Genomic DNA, 16,708 nt, shown 5'->3' on the forward strand with positions numbered 1-16,708 from the left:
CAAGTGGGAGGGAGGATACTCCCTACCCTTCATCCTGGAAGCTGAGCTGTGGCTAAGTGATTCTAGACCCAGCTGGGCAGATGCTTCTGCCCAGGGTTTTGAATCCTGAGGAAGTGACAAGAATACAAAGTAACAGCTAAAGAGAATTCACAGCAATTGCAGCAGTAGAGTCAAGATGCCAGTAGTGGTGGTGGCAACAGTCCTGAGAAGGCCAGTGCCACTAGAGAGGTCCTCAGCAGACTGTTCCCAGGGTGTGACCTGGGCCTGTCTTAGCCTCACTTGGGTCCCCGCACATTTTCCAACCCTGGGTGACCATCTTTCCTGTTGACTCTATAAGCAACCTTAATACCTACCAATAAATTCCTTGTCAGGTTAAGTAGTCAGAACCGCTTTATGTTGTTTGCAAGCAAGAACTCAGCCTAATACATGTACAATAAATGCTATGTGGCCATTAAAAACAATGACACGGATCTCCATTTACAGACAGGAAAAATATTCAGGATACATGAAGTAAGAAAAAGTAAATTTTCACTCTGCAAAAAGTTCTCTTAACCACCCTCCAATGGATTAACCGACGGTCTCCCTTCTATCACTAAAACATTCAGATGCCCAAAGCATGCTTGCGTGCACTCCTTGTCCCACCAGTAGTATGTTGGCACACTTAGATTCAGCTGTGTTTGCTCCCAAGCCTGTTTATGCCCACTGAACTTCTTATAATCATGTGATTGAAGTAAATATGGAAACTGATGGAATATGAGTGTAAAAGAGTTATTCTTTCTATAAAACAAAGGTAAATGTTTAGAAAACTCAATAAAGGTGAGCAGTAAACTGCTGAAATAGCTGTACATGAAGCAACTTTAAGAGACTGGGGAGAAAATCATCAAAATCCAAAAGAATTCTGTTCTCTACTTCCATGAAACCAAATTAGACATTGGAAATCTAGAAATCTGGAATGAAGCAATATGGATGTGGTTTGTGCAAGAAAAGGAGGAATTCCAGAGGACCCATATGCAAAGAAAAAGCATTGGCCCTACATATAAATATTGGAGAATGAATGAACATATGTTCGTTTTTAAAAAACGAATAAGCTATATGTACATAGCTTTTATGGTTTCCTTCTTCAACTGACCAACCACTAGACACTTAGGAGAGTTACTACCATGTTTCCATCTTCTGTGAGAAGACTCTGGAAAATATCACAGAACAAAGAGGAAAAAATACCTGACTCCATTTTGCTTTAAAAGGGCCCTAGGTGATTTACATTATCAGCCTTTGCTAAAACCTGTCATACACCAACTGTTTTTTGTTGTTTTTTGAGGAAGATTAGCCCTGAGCTAACTGCTGCCAATCCTCCTCTTTCTGCTGAGGAAGGCTGGCCCTGAGCTAACATCCATGCCCATATTCCTCTGTTTTATACATGGGACACCTACCACAGCACGGCTTGCCAAGTGGTGCCATGTCCGCACCTGGGATCCGAACTGGTGAACCCTGGGCCGCTGAGAAGCGGAACGTGTGAACTTAACAGCTGCGCCACTGGCCTGGCCCCCAACTTTTATCAACAGTTGAATAATAAGATAGGATTGACAATGTGCATCCCTAACAAAGACATCGCTGAAATCTAGACTTTGAAGAATCTTCTTCGCACCACTTAATCTCCCATGTTTGTCCTATAAAGCCATGAAATGCAGTGACCTGTTATCATGGCTATGTCCTTACGTTATATGCTGCTGTTTTTTAAGTTGGTGCCATTCAGAATCCTCAGTGGAAGTCAAGAGATGATTCTCCTCACACACAATTTTACATGACATTTGTTCCTTCTCTAAAGATATTTATAGGCTATAACAAAAAGACTATTTCCTGAGAAAGGCAGACACTTTTTTAGGGATTTTTATTGTGATAATATACACATAACATAAAATTTATCATTTTAACCATTTTTAAGCATATGGTTTAGTGGCATTAAGTACATTCACACTGTTGTGCAACCAACACCACCATCCATGACCAGAACTTGCTCATCTTCCTAAACGGAAACTGGACCCACTAAACAATAACTCCCCATTCCTCCTCCTCAACCCCCGGTAACGACTGTTCTACTTTCTCTCTCTATGAATTTGACTACTTTAGGTCACTTCTCTGAGTAAAATCACACAATATTTGTCCATTTTTGTCTGGCTTATTTCACTTAGCATTGTATCTTGAAGGTTTAGCCATGTTGTATCACATGTCAGAATTTCATTTCTTTATAAGGCTGAATAACATTGCAATGTATGCATATACCATATTTCCTTTATCCACTCATCTGTTGATAGACATTTGGGTTGTTTCTACCTTTGGGATATTGTGAATAATGCTGCTATGAACAGTGTTGTACAAATATCTGCTCAAGTCCCTGCTTTCAATGCTTGTGGGGATATACTATCCTAATGGGTGTTAAGTGGTAACACACTTCTTTTTTACATCTCAGAAATTTCAGTGAAGAATTGGATAATGAAAACTAAAATATGACATATATGGAAAGCCATAACCCTTCATTATCAGTCATTTCGTTATTTTATTTCATTTACAACGTATTCTTATAATTTTTCTTAATTTCTCCATTATTCTAATTTTCTGGCAAGAACTGGTTACACTATATACTTTAAATGTGAAGTATTATTGCTTTGAGTTCTATTTTATGAGTGATTAGCTTAAATAGGTTAGTACAATAACTCGAAATGAGTTCAAAGGGATCAGGATAAGAAGATGCAACAACTGGTCATTAGTAAGTATTCTTGGCTCATTGTGTGCTTACTTTTAGAGTGGGTATAAAAAAGGAAATGTGAATTTCATTTACAACAGTTCTTCAGAAACCTAGCATTCAGATTTAAACACATTTCTCTAAATTTTTTCCTAAAGATAGGAAAAGGATACTAAAGGGTAAAATATTGTGCTTTCGTCACTGTAAATGAATAGCCAAGTAATAATGAAGCAACAGTAGCCATAATTACTACAACAAAGTAGACTCACCGGTAAAGGTGATGTTGGAAATATCTAGAATCCAGGAACATATTAATCTATCACCCTGAACAACTTGTTTGCTATATCTATTTTTGAAAGTTATATTAGAGGAACTGAACTCTATCATTAGAAGTTACTTATTCAAATATTTGTCCTCAACCCACCTAAGAATTTATAATAAATGCCTCCCATACAAGAATGAAATAATTTGTAATACATTTAAGACCAATGAAATCGCATGAGAACTCAGGAAAATTTAAGTAGGAAATTATGCTTATTATTAACTAGGCAGGGGCTGGCCCCATGACCAAGTGGTTAAGTTCAAGCGCTCTGCTTCAGCGGCCTGGGGTTCACCGGTTCAGATCCTGGGCATGGACCTACACACAGCTCATCAGTCATGCCGTGGCAGCATCCCACACAGAGAATAACCAGAATGAAGAATGACCTACAACTAGGATATACAACTATGTACTGGTGCTTTGGGGAGAAAAATAAAATAAAAAAAGAGGAAGATTGGCAACAGAGTTTAGCTCAGGGCCAATCTTCCCCACTAAAAATAAAAGCATATGTCACTTATAATTATATGGTAAGTATTATTACTATACAATTAAAAGTCAGAGATTCATGGCATGAGCCAAAATCACATATACTTAGCCAAACACAGACTCAAAGAGAATCACATTTTTGCTTCTCCATAGGGGCTCCAACTAGTAGCAGATACACTACGGTATAAACACGTGCCTCTCCTTTTTTCCCCTCTTACTTAGATGAAAATCATCCAAATCAAATATTCTGAATCTGAGTTAGGGAGAAAACCAAATTGGGTGGGGAGAGAGAGAGAGACACCCAAAGCAGTTGTTCGGTGAATATTTTTTGTCAGGTGGATGGTCAGTTGACTGAATGGACAGGCAAACCACCTGTGAATTCTCCTGTGAGATGAGAAAGCTAAAAGTGGGAAAGCGATTTCTTCTTGGTCAGAAGATCAAAAATGGTGGGAAACTACTAACATTCTGAGACATTTTCCAGATACTCTTTACTTTTCCCTTGATTGCAAGATGAAAATTCAAAGGAGTAAGCCCACCCTAACTCAGTGATCAATACTAGTATCACTAATAGTGGAACAACCAGGCATTGTATGCCTCCCATGCACCACCTATGATGTAGTCTCACCGAAAATCTTTAACCTGTAACTAATAAACCTTTGAGAGCTAACTTTCAATGTACAGGAAATAACAGGGAATGAAGGATGATGTTAAATGACAATATGAGGAAATAATCAGAAAAATCCAAAAAGTGGGACAAGAGAAGCACTGTCCAATAGAACTTTGTGCAAGATTAGAAATGTTCTAGGGGCTGGCCTCGTGGCACAGCAGTTAAGTTCGCACGTTCCACTTCAGCAGCCCCGGGTTCACTGATTCGGATCCCGGGTGAGCACATGGCAGCACAGCTTGGCAAGCCATGCTGTGGTAGGCGTCCCACATATAAAGAGAGGAAGGTGGGCACGGATGCTAGCTCAGGGCCAGTCTTCCTCAGCAAAAAGAGGAGGACTGGCAGCAGATGTTAGCTCAGGGCTCATCTTCCTCAACAAAAAGAAAGAAAGAAAGAAATGTTCTATATCTATGCTGTCCAATACAGCAGCCACTAGGCAAATGTGGCTATTGAGCACCTGAAATGTACCTACTCGAAAATGAGATCTGCTATTAAGTGAAAAATATATATTGGATTTCAAAGACCTAGTAGGAAAAAAGAATGTAAACTATCTCAATAACTGTATATTGATTAGATATTGAAATGACAATAACTTGTATATATTAAGTTAAATAAAAGATATTAAAATTGATTTCCCATTTCTCTATTTTTTCTTTTTTTCATTTTTTCTTTTTTGGTGAGGAAGATTGATAGAAAGATAGAAAACTCACAAGAATAGTCAGACACTTCAATACCCCTCTGTCAATAACTGATACAATATGTAGGCAGAAAGCCAGCAAGGATAGAGCAGATTTGATCAACACTATCAACCAATTTCACTAGATTAACATTCATAGAATAGTCTGCCTCACATCAGCAGAATACACTTTCCTGTTCAAGTGCAGATGGAACACTAACCAAGATAGACCAAATTCTGAGCCACAGAATACATCCCACTAAATTCAGAAGGATGCAAGTCAAACAAAGTATGTTCTATGACCATAATGGAATTAAATTAGAAATAAAAAACAAAAAGATCTCTTGAAAACCCACAAATATTTAGAAACTAGCTACACGCTTCTAAATAACCCATGAGTCAAAGAAGTCAAAGAGTAATTAGAAATTATTTTGAACAGTATTAAAATGAAAATGTAACAGAGCAGAATTTGTAGGATGACAGTAAAGTAGTAGTTAGGGGAAATTTTATGGTATTAAATGCTTATACAAGAAAAAAAGAGGGGCTGGCCCCATGGCCGAGTGGTTAAGTTTGCACACTCCACTGCAGCAGCCCAGGGTTTTGCTGGTTCGGATCCTGGGCACAGACATGGCACCGCTCATCAGGCCACACTGAGGCAGCATCCCACATGCCACAATTGGAGGGACCCACAACTAAAGTGTACAACTACGTACTGGGGGGATTGGGGGAGAAAAAGCAGAAAGAAAAAAAAAAGAAGATTGGCAACAGTTGTTAGCTCAGGTGCCAATCTTTAAAAAAAGAAAAAAAGAGAGGTTTAAAATTGATAATCTCAGGTACCATCCTCAAAATCTAGAAAAAGAAGAGCAACCCAAAGTAAGCAGAAGAAAAGAAATAATAACAATCACGACAAAAGTCAATAAAATAAATAGCAGAAAAACAAAAAAAACAAATATAAGAAAAGCTGTTTCTTTGAGATCGGTAAAATTGATAAACCTGTATCCAGACTTCTAAGGGAAAAGAAGAGAAACACAAATCACCATAATCAGAAATAAGAAAGGAGACATCAGTACAGATTCTACAGACATTAGAAGGACAAAAAGGGAACAGGACAAACAACTTTATGTCAATAAACTCAACATTTAGATGACATGAACCACTTCATTGAAAGACACAAGCTCATCCAAGAAGAGATAACCTAAAAAGTCCTAATATATTACAGAAATTGAAATTGTAGTTTAAACAAAACAAAACAAAACAAAACTTCCCACAAAGAACTTCAGGCCCAGATAGCTTCACTAGTAAATTCTATCAAACACTTAAGGAAGAAATAACACACATCCTTCCAAACTCTTTCAAAAAACTAGAAGAGGAAACACTTCATAGCTCATTCTACAAGCCAACGTTACCCTGACACCAAAATAAGATAAAGATCTCATGAGTAAAATGAACAATCTGAAAGAAAATTAAGAAAACAGTTTCATTTACAATAGCATCAAAAAGAATAAAATACTTAGCAATCAACTTAACCAAAGAGATGAAAGACTTGAATACTGAAAACTACAAAACATTGCTAAAAGAAATTAAAGACACAAATAAATGGAAAAACATCCCATGTTCACGGATTAGAAGACTTAATATTGTTAAGATGCCAATACTACCCAAAGCAATCTACAGATTCAATACAATCCTTGCCAAAACCTGAAGGGCATTTTCGCAGAAACAGAAAAACCCATCCTAAAATTTACAAGGAATCTTAAAGGACCTCAAATAGCGAATCAATCTTGAAAAACAACAAAGTTAAAAGTCTCATACTTCCTGGTTTCAAAACAGTACAGTAATCAAAACAGTGTAGTACTGGCATCAAGACAGACAGATAGACCAATGGAAAAGAATAGAGAGCCCAGAAATAAGCCCTGCCATATAAGGTCAAATGATCTTCAAGAAGGATGCCTAGACCATTCAATGGGGAAAGGACAGTCTCTTCAACAAAGGTGCTGGGAAAACTGGATATCTACACGCAAAAGAATGAAGCTGGATCCTTACCTTACACTACATACAAAAATTGACTCAAAATGGATTAAAGACCTATGCTTAAGAGTGAAAACTATGAAACTCTAAGAAAAAGACATAAGGGGAAACTTTCATGACATTGGATTTGGCAATGATTTCTTGGATATGACACCAAAAGAACAAGTAATAAAAGAAAAAATAGGGGCTGGCCCCGTGGCCGAGTGGTTAAGGTCACGCGCTCCGCTGCAGGCGGCCCAGTGTTTCGTTGGTTCGAATCCTGGGCGCAGACATGGCACTGCTCATCAAACCACACTGAGGCAGCGTCCCACATGCCACAACTAGAAGGACTCACAATGAAGAATATACAACTATGTACCAGGGGGGACTTTGGGGAGTAAAAGGAAAAATATAATAAAATCTTTAAAAAAAGAAAAAATAGATAAATCGGACTTCATCAAAATGAAGAACTTTTATGCATCAGAGGACACTATCAAGAGAGTGCAAAGACAACCCACAGAATGGGAGAAAATATTTGCAAAGCATTTATCTGACAAGAGATTGATATCCAGAATATATAAACAAATTGTACAACTCAACAAGAAATCCAGTTGAAAAATGGACAAAGGACTCAAATAGACACTTCTCCAAAGAAGATACACAAAGGGCCAATAAATATATGAAAAGATGTGCAACACTACTAGCCATTATGGAAATGTAAATCAAAACCACAAGGAGATACCACATCATACCATGAGAATGACTATAATGAGAAAAATGAAAAACAACAAGCATTGGTGAGGATGCGGAGAAACTGGAAACCTTATGCTTTCTTGGTGGGAATGTAAAACGGTGCACTCGCTGTCGAAAAGTTCAGCAGTTCCTCAAAAAGTTAAACATAGAATTACCATATGATCCAGCAATTCTACTTCTAGGTATATACCCAAAGGAATTGAAAGCAAGGACTCAAACAGATACCTGTAAACCCAAGTATTCTTTTTAATGTTTAGCAATATGGCAGGGAAAAATATTTCACTCTTTATGTGTTTCTTATATTATTAATGAGGTTGATGATCTTTTCACACGTTTCTTTACTCACTTCCCTTGTGTACTGCTTCTTTGACCATTTTTCTGTGTGGGTGGGTGGGTATTCCAAACGAAAAACAAGCATTTTGAAGGCTTTTGACACATGCTAACAAATTTCAATAGTTAATATTTATGCTCTTATAATAAAGCTGATTCACTCAGCATTTACTTAATTTGTATTTATACAAGTATTAAACTAGAGGATGTGGGAAGAAATAGCCAATGTCTTCAAGGGATTTACAAATCAGAAGTAATTTTTTATCAATACATGCAAGTGTAAGTTTGATTACCTCATCTTTTTTGATAAATATGTCTATGATTGAAATGCAAAATCTAATGGAAAAAAAGTTTTAACACATATGAACATACAGGATGACCTTAGGGGTTAGAAGTACCCATCAACAGAGCTTGAGGTTAAGACTATAATTCATCACCAAAAAGACAAGAGATAATAGACAGCCACTGCAGTACATTGAGCTCCATAGAGACAGCGCTGCGACAGGTGAGAGCCAGATGGGCACTGGGCGACTCTGTGCCCTGATGAGGAAAAATAATTAAACATGGGCAAAGGAGATCCGAAGAAGCCGAGAGGCAAAATGTCATCATATGCATTCTTTGTGCAAACTTGCCAGGAGGAGCAGAAGAAGCAGCACCCAGATGCTTCAGTCAACTTCTCAGAGCTTTCTAACAAGTGCTCAGAGAGGTGGAAGAGAAAGGAAAATTTGAAGACACAGCAAAGGCGGACAAGGCCTGTTACAGAAGAGAAATGAAAATTTATATCCCTCCTAAAGGGAAAACAAAAAAGAAGTCAAGGATCCCAATGCACCTAAGAGGCCTCCTTAGGCCTTTTTCTTGTTTTGTTCTGAGTATCACCCAAAAATCAAAGGAGAGCATCCTGGCCTATCCATTGGTGATGTTGCAAAGAAACTGGGTGAGATGTGGAATAACACTGCTGCAGATGACAAGCAGCCTTATGAAAAGAAGGCTGCTAAGCTGAAGGAAAAATACAAAAAGGATATTGCTGCTTACTGAGCTAAAGGAAAGCCTGATGCAGCAAAAAAGGGAGTCGCCAAGGCTGAAAAAAGCAAGATAAAGAAGGAAGACAAGCAAAATGAGGAAGATGAAGAGGAGGGGGAGGAAGATGAAGAAGATGATGATGATGAATAAGATGGTTCTAGCACAGTTTTTTTTTCTTGTCTATAAGGCATTTAACCCCCCTGTACAAAACTCATTCCTTTTAAAGAAAAAAATTGCAATGTAAGGCTGTGTAGGATTTGTTTTTAAACTGTACAGTGTCTTTTTTTGTATAGTTAACATACTACCGAATGTGTCTTTAGATAGCCCTGTCCTGGTGGTATTTTCAATAGCCACTAACCTTGCCTGGTACAGTATGGGGGTTGTAAATTGGCATGGAAATTTAAAGCAGGTTCTTGTCGTGCACAGCACAAATTTGTTATATATGGGGATGGTAGTTTTTTCATCTTCAGTAGTCTCTGATGCAGCTTATATGAAATAACTTGTTCTGTTAACTGAATACCACTCTGTAATTTCAAAAAATAAAACTTGCAGCTGTTTTGTTGATACTCAGAATGCTTCTAAGTAAATACAATTTTTTAATTTAAAAAAAGACAAAGAGATAATAAATGCTGGCGAGGATGTAGAGAAAAGGGAACCCGTGTGCACTGTTGGTAGGATTGTAAACTGGTACAGCCACTATGGAAAACAGTATGGAAGTTCCTCAAAAACTTAAAAATAGAACTACCATATGATCTAGCAATTCCACTGCTGGGTATATATCCAAAGGAAATGAAATCACTATGTCTTGCTGATAGCTACACTCCCATGTTCACTGCAGCATTATTTATAACAGCCAAGGCATGGAAACAACCTAAGTGTCCATCAACAGATGGATCAATAAAGAAAAGCTGGTATATATACATATATATACACACACAAACATCATATATATACATACATACACACACACACACACACACACACACACACATAGGAATACTATTCGGCCATAAAAAGGAAGGAAATCCTGCCATTTGTGACAACATGGATAGACCTTGAGGGCATTATGCTAAGCAAAATAAGTCAGACAAAGACAAACACTATATGTGGAATCTTAAAAAAAAAAAACCAAACTCATAGAAAAAGAGATCAGAGTAGTGGTTACCAGAGATGGGGGGTGGGGTAATTGGATGAAGGTAGTCAAAAGGTACCAAAGTCCAGTTATAAGATAAATAAATACTGGGGATGTAATGTACAACAAGATAACTTGTATCATATATCTGAAAGTTGCTAAGAGAGTAAATCCTAAAAGTTACTATCACAAGGAAAATAACATTTTTTCCTATCTATTTGAGGTAATGGATGTTTACTAAACTTATGGTGGTAATCATTTTCCAATATATCTAAGTCAAATCACTATGGTGGACACCTTACACAGTGCTGTATGTCAATTATATCTCAATAAAACTGAAAGGGAAAAAAGACTGTAAATCCAGTTCATCTTACTATACCTGTAAATTTATTTTAAATCACACTTTTTGATGGATAGTAAAAATCTATACCTGAACTTTTGAAAAAATATAATTTGTGGCCACAGAGATATAAAAATATAGAATCTTAATATAGGTTAATAAAGGTCAGTAAATAAAATCTCTCATTTGAAGGTAATGTTGTACTACAATCACTGGAGAGAGAAGAATCTGCCCAGGTTTTGAAATTTCATTGAAGATAACATATCCTAGTGACTCACAAAGTATCATTTTGCTGTTGACCTACTAAGATAATTTGGCAAATTACACTTCTGCTACCATTTAGCTCTGCGATTTTATTGTGTAATTCTGGTCAATTTAGTGCATATGCCTACAGGGAGTCTGGCCTATAAACACAAAATAAATAAAGAGTTCTCATGGCAGGTTGATGTTAAATAGTAGTGAGCTAAATCAAGCCATCTAAAATACAGGTTGGAAAAGATTCATTAAGTCAAAAATAATTATCCCATTATCAGGAATGACAATTATCCACAAACCTAAGTCACTCTCAGTGGTGGACTTGAAGAGCAGCCTGTTCAGGCAGATAACAGGTGAGAGAGCAGCCTAGGAAAGAGACACTTGGCTTATCAGCCCAACACATGCTGAAGTTGACCAGTTGGGAGTTCTTTATACGTACCTGAAAAGATGATCAATTCATACACTGTTACTTTATTCTAAGCATATGCAAGAAAAGAGGGAAAAAAGATTACATTCTTTCTTCTAACGTGTACATCTTTTTCTTGCTGAAGGCTTGTACTGTATGCTTACAAACCATTTTATTTAACATATAATTTAGTTGTTAAATGAAAAGATGTTTAACTAAACTTGATAAAATGCAAATTTGGGAAATACAAATTAGATATAAACTAAAGCCCAGACATCATGTTTTTTGCTTATCATGTTGGCAGAAATTTAAAAGACCAATGTATATATTCAATATGGTCAAGGGTGCAGAGAAATACTGTCAAAGAACTGTAAATCATTATGGCTTTTTTTTGGTGGGCAATTTTGCGATACCTATCAAGATATGACATGTATATAACCCTTGACCTGCAATTTTACTTAAAAGAATCAAACCTACAAAAACACTTACAGAGATGTACAAGGCTATAGGGTAAACATACTTAAAACAGTTAAAACTTGGAGACTCTCTAAATGTCCATCAATAAGGAAATAAAGTATGATGCATGCCTACCATGAAAGACTATACAGTGGTCTGAGCTAAAGACAATGAGCTAAATCTGTATATACTGACATAGAAGCATATCCATGAACAGAAAAAGGTCTAGAAAGATACAAATCATTAAAAGTGATTATCCTTTGAGAGGGTGACTTTCTCTTTGTACTTTATATATTTTTGTATTATTATAATTTCATTAAAATAAGCATGTATTACTTTAGCATTCAGAAAAAAATAATAAAGAAAAAGCTGAAATTGGCCAAACATATTCTCTTTGCTTGAATTGGAGGCATCTATTCTTTTTTTTTTTAAGAGTTTATTTTTTTCCTTTTTCTCCCCAAAGCCCCCCAGTACATAGTTGTATATTCTTCGTTGTGGGTCCTTCTAGTTGTGGCATGTGGGACGCTGTCTCAGCGTGGTGTGATGAGCAGTGCCATGTCCGCGCCCAGGATTCGAACCAACGAAACACTGGGCCACCTACACGGAGCGTGCGAACTTAACCGCTCAGCCACGGGGCCAGCCCCATGATGCATCTATTCTTTTCTAGAGCTTTAGACAATTTCAGATAGCTTTTCTCCAGACACAAGAGGAAGCAGGTCATATACAATTTCTATTTTTAAAGACAAGCAAAGGTTAAGAGTGACAAACAAAAAGGAGATTGCAAAAAATAAAGGAAGTGAGGAAAAGAGGAGTAAGAGAGAGCTGATGGAGAATTTATGAAAAAAAGAATTCTTATAGTGCTGGGCATGAAAATAATGAGCAGAAGATGATTCTTTAATCTTAGACTGGAAAGAGAAGCAAAAAGAAAAACAGATACAGTTTTCTTCAATCACAAAAGGAGAGTTTAAAATAAGCAGCAACAACAACAAATCTCACTACAAGTCGTTTTAAAAGCCTAGCAAAATCCAATTGTGATCAGGAAATTATACATACTCTCAGAGAAAGGGAACAAACCAGTTCCCAAACGGCCTGGTTGAGAATGTGTGGGATAACAAAGCAAACATACAGCACGTGCTAATAATCTGACTTTAGGGATGGATCTGGGGAAAAGGAATTTGTAAAATTTCCATAACCAAAGTGAATTGTCTTCTCCAAAACTAGTAGTATAGAAAGTCTATCAAATTAGGAAGGAGACACACAGAAATTACATTAAAACCCTATGAATGAATAATTACAGTGGGTTGCATGATAAATGAAGATTTTGACATTAGAAGATAATATGGTGGTTTGGAGTTGAGAGAATCTCTTTTTTAGACTCAACAACAATAACAAATAACACCAATAAATCTGCCTTGGGCAAAATAACTTTAGAGGTCATACTGCCTGGATAATTAAGACATTACAGCAACCTGCCTAAAGATGTTAAAATTGATAAATCACTTTTCTGACCATTCTTTCTCCTCAAAAGGCTGAAAGACCCGGACCTCTACCCTGTCATATCACTTCCATCCTGAGATTTATAGGTTAATGTTGTTGTCAGAGAAACAAATTCTCTTAGTGCAATACACTCTAATAAGTGAACAAATACAGTAATTTGTCCTCATATTCTCATAACCTTTAAGGTATTTAATATAAAGATACTTTAAATTTAGATTATACAGTATGTGATGTTAGTTCTCATATGCACTCAACAGAACTTTTAAGCCAACTGGAAAAAAGTGAAAAGAATTTATTCCTGAATTATATTCTGAGGATACAAATGAAAACTTCATTATTATTTTAGGAATCATACGAGAGAGACAGAAACACACAGACATGTGATGAGCACTAGATCTGGGGTGAAGAATAAATTACCTATATGAGTTTGGGAAAGTCACTTAATTGCTCTCAGAGCCTCAGTTTTCACTCCAATGGTTCCTAAACTTCAATGTACTTGAGAATTATCTAGAAGAGAATTTTAAAACTCCAGATCCCCAGGCCAAAAGATCTTAATTTGGGCCAGCCCTGGGGCCTAGTGGTTAAGCTCGGTACACTCTGCTTCGGCAGCCCAGGTTCGGTTCCTGGGCGTAGATCTACACCACTTGTCGGCAGCCATGCTATGGCAGCGACCCACAGATAAAAACAGAGGAAGATTGGCATGGATGTTAGCTCAGGGCCAATCTTTCTCAGGAAAAAAAAAAAATTAATTAGGAGACAAGTGATGTCCAGCAATCTCCATTTTTAACAAACAACTCTGAGGATTCTAGTACAGGAAAAAGAGAGACTATGCTTTGACAAACATAGTCCTAAATAATATGGGAATGAATAGCTACTTTACCTACATCATAGGGTTGTTATATGGATCTAAGGAAGACAGCCAAGTAAAATAAGCAGATATAAGTTTATATTAATTTATAGCTTTCATAGAAAATTGATATATTAGATGATATGCTTGTTTTCCTGAAATATCCACTCTAATTACAGTTTTATTATGGTTGAGTTAATATGGAGAAGTATTACAGAGTTTATTAAGGTTGGCAGTTAAATATATCAAAATCAATTGCTTATACACAGACAATAACCACCTAGAAAATATAAAGTAAAAGATCCCATTTGTATAGTACTTCCACATCTCCCTAAAAAATTTATTACAGGGGCTGGCCCCGTGGCTGAGTGGTTAAGTTCGCGTGCTCTGCTGCAGGTGGCCCAGTGTTTCGTCAGTTCGAATCCTGGGCGCGAACATGGCACTGCTCATGGGACCACACTGAGGCAGCGTCCCGCATACCACAACTAGAGGGACCCACAACAAAGAATATACAACTATGTACCGGGGGGCTTTGGGGATAAAAAGGAAAAAGTAAAATCTTTAAAAAAAAATTTATTACAAATACTCAGTAATAAACTGAACAAGAAATATGCAGGAAGATACTGAGAAAAGAGTTTAATTCTACCCAAATTAGTCTATAAATTTAAGAGAGTTAGTGGGATTTTTGAGGCAAGGAGAACCTGACACAATGATCCTAAGGTTCATATGAAAGAATAAACATTGAGAATACACAAATTTGAAAGAGTGATAAGGAGGGTGTCTCTCTCTATATAACTCTATATATCACTATATTTAAAATAGTGACAGTATTTCAAGTAGATGAGGAAACAGTGGCTCACTTAACAAATGGCTTTGGGACGACTGATTCATCATTTGGGGAAAAAAGTTCCCTATGTTATATACTTAAACTAAAATAAATTTAGATAAATTAAGGATTTAAATATAAAATACAAAAGGTACTGGAAGCAAATGTAAGCAAAAATTAGTATAACGTTGGGGTAGGGAAAGCCTTTCTAAGCATGACACCAAAGGCACAATACATAAAAGTTAAAAGCTTCTGCATAGGGAAAAAAATACAAACAGATAACAGATAAACTGTAAAAAAGGATGAGCAATATGTATGACAGGAAAATGATGAATATCTTTAATATACAAAGATCTTACATATCTATAACAAAAAGGTGAACACCCAAAAGAAAAATGCACAATGGAAATAAACAGGCAACTCACAAAGAAAGAAATACAAACGGTCAAAAAGTCTCGCTAGTCATCGGAGATACAAAATAAATGATCACTTTTCACATAAACTGACAAAGCTTAAAAACAATTTTAATACTATCTGGTGTAAGTGTGCTTAGATAGACACTCTCTTACACTGCTAGTGGAAGCATGAAATGATATCTTTCTGGACGACAATTTGGCAGTATGTATCAAAAGCCTTAAAAACTACTGACCAATTTTATATGCTGTCAGTGAGAGTATAAATTTGTACAACTTTTCTGGAGGGCACTTTGGCAGTATTTACCAAAATTTAAAATGTACACGCCCTCTGACCTAGCAATTCCACTTCTGGGAATTCTATGTAAAAGATATGCTCATAAAGATACATATACATGGGCCGGCCCCGTGGCCAAGTGGTTAAGTTCAGGAGCTCACTTCGGCGGTCCGGGGTTTCCCTGGTTTGGATCCTGGGCGCGGACATGGCACCGCTCATCAGGCCACGCTGAGGCGGCGTCCCACATAGCACAACCAGAGGCACTCACAACTAGAATATACAGCTATGTACTGGGGGGCTTTGGGGAGAAGAAGAAGAAAAAAAGAAGAAGATTGGCAACAGTTGTTAGTTCAGGCACGAATCTTTAAAAAAAAGATACATATACAAGGATATTCACTGAGGCACTGTTTATTATAGCACAGAACTGAAAAAAACCTAAATGTCAGGCTTTAGACAATGCTAGGAATTAGACAATTCAGCTTGCTGCCCATGTATATTCCTCAAATGAGTTCAAATCCCACTTTGGTTAACTCAATCCTGTAAGAATCCTGGGATACGTCTATTTCTAGCAGGTTGTTTCACAAAGCTAATATGATACCTGATGTTTATGAGAAGATTTAAATTTATCAGAAAAAGCGGTACTATGAATGAGCCTTTTGAAAATTTATGTCAAAATCTTGTTCTCTATAACATTTAAAATTTCAGGATACTTGTAAAAGCAAAGAATTTACCTTGTGTTAGCACCTATCATCCTGGGCTGCCTGGACTGCAAGATAAACGCTTTCTGTAACAGAGTCTAAGGAGCTCAAGTAGGTATCATGCTCACAAAATTTATCATTAACTTACACACATGGTCTACTGAATGTTCAAGCAATGGTAAAAGTTTATCTGATATGACCAGCAAGTTCCAGTGAAGTAAAAAGGATTTTTTGTTTCTTTTTGTTTTTTAATATATAATTCCCTATTTTTTAACTAAAAAAGGCATTTCTATGCTTTCCATATGACATTAGTTAATAAAGTTGCATTTACATTTGCTAATTGAATTGCACTTTATATGCTACCAAGTTGATAATATAGACTTTGGGGGGATAATTAGTTCCCTCTATTTCTACCTGTGAGACGTGACAGACCAGAACAAATATTAACACTAACCGCATGCCTACTCATCTGATGAAACTTGGCAAGAGAGGTATGTACTCGCACGTGAGAGCGAGCGAGCGAGAACTGAAGGAAGGAGAGGGAGAGAGAACCATCTCACCACTTC

The 16,708-nt window shown here is 36.9% G+C and overlaps 1 protein-coding gene and 1 pseudogene across 1 annotated transcript in view; one reads left to right on the forward strand and one right to left on the reverse strand.

The window, feature by feature from the left end:
- ATP7A (ATPase copper transporting alpha) overlaps window positions 1-16,708 on the reverse strand; it is a 132,073-nt gene that overhangs the window by 91,673 nt on the left and 23,692 nt on the right. The gene's annotated exons all lie outside the window — the stretch shown is intronic.
- On the forward strand, window positions 8,526-9,408 carry LOC124245601 (high mobility group protein B1-like; annotated as a pseudogene).

The sequence above is a fragment of the Equus quagga genome, chromosome 10 (genome assembly GCF_021613505.1).
Source record: "Equus quagga isolate Etosha38 chromosome 10, UCLA_HA_Equagga_1.0, whole genome shotgun sequence".
Lineage (NCBI taxonomy): Eukaryota > Metazoa > Chordata > Mammalia > Perissodactyla > Equidae > Equus > Equus quagga.